The sequence below is a fragment of the Kryptolebias marmoratus genome, linkage group LG4 (assembly GCF_001649575.2).
Source record: "Kryptolebias marmoratus isolate JLee-2015 linkage group LG4, ASM164957v2, whole genome shotgun sequence".
Lineage (NCBI taxonomy): Eukaryota > Metazoa > Chordata > Actinopteri > Cyprinodontiformes > Rivulidae > Kryptolebias > Kryptolebias marmoratus.
The window spans coordinates 3,241,712-3,243,841 of NC_051433.1; the positions used below are offsets into that span (position 1 = coordinate 3,241,712).

General features: G+C 44.7%; 1 long non-coding RNA gene across 1 annotated transcript in view; it reads left to right on the forward strand.

Annotated features, from left to right (window-relative positions):
• LOC112451113 overlaps positions 1-2,099 on the forward strand; it is a 7,261-nt gene extending 5,162 nt beyond the window's left edge. The window contains exon 3 of the long non-coding RNA XR_003039864.2: positions 1,114-2,099. This is a non-coding gene — a long non-coding RNA (uncharacterized LOC112451113). The remainder of the gene's footprint in view (positions 1-1,113) is intronic.
• The last annotated feature ends 31 nt before the right edge of the window (positions 2,100-2,130 follow it).

A 2,130-nucleotide genomic window follows, 5' to 3' on the forward strand; every position in this document is an offset into this window, starting at 1 on the left:
AATGAGGAGGTGAGGAGGTGAGGTGGTGAGGAGGTGAGGTGGTGAAGAGGTGAGGCGGTGAGGAGGTGAGGTGATGAGGAGGTGAGGTGGTGAGGAGGTGAGGTGGTGAAGAGGTGAGGCGGTGAGGAGGTGAGGTGATGAGGAGCTGATCAATGAGGAGGTGAGGCGATGAGGCGATGCAGTGGTGCAGTAGTGAGGCGTTCAGACATTTTGAACCAAACGTATCAAATAAAACCAGTGGAACAGGAAGTAACGCTGCAGCCTGCAGGTTCAGGTTCAGCTACAGGATGTCATAAAAAGCTTCACTGTTTGTCAAAGTTGGAGCAAAAGGTTCATAATTTACATAAAACTCCTAAATCCTCTTTTTAAAGACGGTTATTTTTTATCCTCCTCAGCAGCAGGATCAATTCTCACAGGTTCTGTGTTGAATCCAGTAGTATTATTTTAATTTTACTAAAATAAAACCCTTTTTTTTATGTAGAAAAATCAGATTTCATGTGAAACACGCAGCGACAATCCTGGAGGTCTGTGGCGTCTTTGATCAGCAGCTGAAGCAAACATGAAAATAAAAAACTGATTATAAAACAGTTTATTTCTGCCTTAAAGCTGCGTGTGAGTCCAGTTAGTTCAGTTAGAGAGAATACAGTTAATCTGCAGGATCGCACGATTACATGATCGCCCGCTGGCAACTGAGCTTAATGACATTTAATTATTATTATTGTTATTATTTCTGCTTCAGTTAATCCTAATCTGTATTAAATACTGTGTTTTATCTGCAGACAAAAAGATGAATCTTAAATAATGTGTCTGTTTTATCCTAAATAAAGTTTTTTCCTGTTTGCTGCCCTCCATAGATTACAGTCAGTAAAGAATTAATTTATTGTTCTGCAGAAATAAGATCATAATCACAAAAATCAAAAATAAATCCTTTTTCTGACGGATTCGAATCGATCAGAATTGAAGGATTTCACGTCGGCTTGTTTACGTTTCTGCGAGACTTTTATGAAGCGGCGTTATCTGGTGTCACCGTGTCTCCTGCAGGTCCTAATAATAGACGTTTGTTTCCTGTTTGTCCGCCACACACACACACACACACACACACACATTGTGAAGGGGTTCCTGTTCCTGAGGGTCTGTAGATCCACTCAGGGAAGGAGGTGAAGGAGCAGAAAACAGGAGGACAAGAGAGGAGGATTGAAAGTTTTAAAAGGAGACGAAGACGGTGGACTAAAATGTGACCGTGGAGGAAGAGGAGGAGAGGACGAGGATCTGATGGGACTTTTTGGGTGAACAGCAGAAGAAGAAGAAGACGTGGAGGACTGAAGAGGAGCAGATCCGGTCCTGATGATGGGCTGCTGCGTCTTTGTTCACTATCGGGTGAGTCTCCAGGCAGCGGGCGACCAGAAAACCAACGTCTTCGTCGTGTTTCCTGTCAGATTTGTTTTGATGCCACGAGGAGCTGAAGTTAGTTTTATTTACGGTTCTCTGTAGCTGTTTTCACGCACTGCGGGTTAAAATCCTGAATCTGCGGTTAAAAACTTTGATTTTCAGTCAGAAAACAGAAACAGGAACAAGAAATAATTAAAATAAACCAAAACGAGCCGCAGAAGTTTGTCTGAGAGAAACGTCTTCTCCTCTGAAATCTGGAGGAAAGCCTCTAGACAAGACTTTAGTGGACATGATGTCCTTTGTTCAGGCAAGACTCTGTCCGTCCACAGGAGCAGGACTCTGTCCGTCCACAGGAGCAGGACTCTGTCCGTCCACAGAGACAGGACTCTGTCCGTCCACAGAGACAGGACTCTGTCCATCCACAGAGACAAGACTCTGTCCATCCACAGAGACAAGACTCTGTCTGTCCACAAAAGCAGGACTCTGTCTGTCCACAGGGGCAGGACTCTGTCCATCCAAAGGGACAGGACTCCATCTGTCCACAGGGGAAGGACATTCTGCAGGGACTGAAGGAAAACCTGAGTCTGTCCAAACAGGAAGTTCTTACTGCAGCTGGAATCCATCCATCCATCCATCCATCCATCCATGCATCCATCCATCCATCCATCCATCCATCCATCCATCCATCCATCCATGCATCCATCCATCCATCCATCCATCCATCCATCCATGCATCCATCC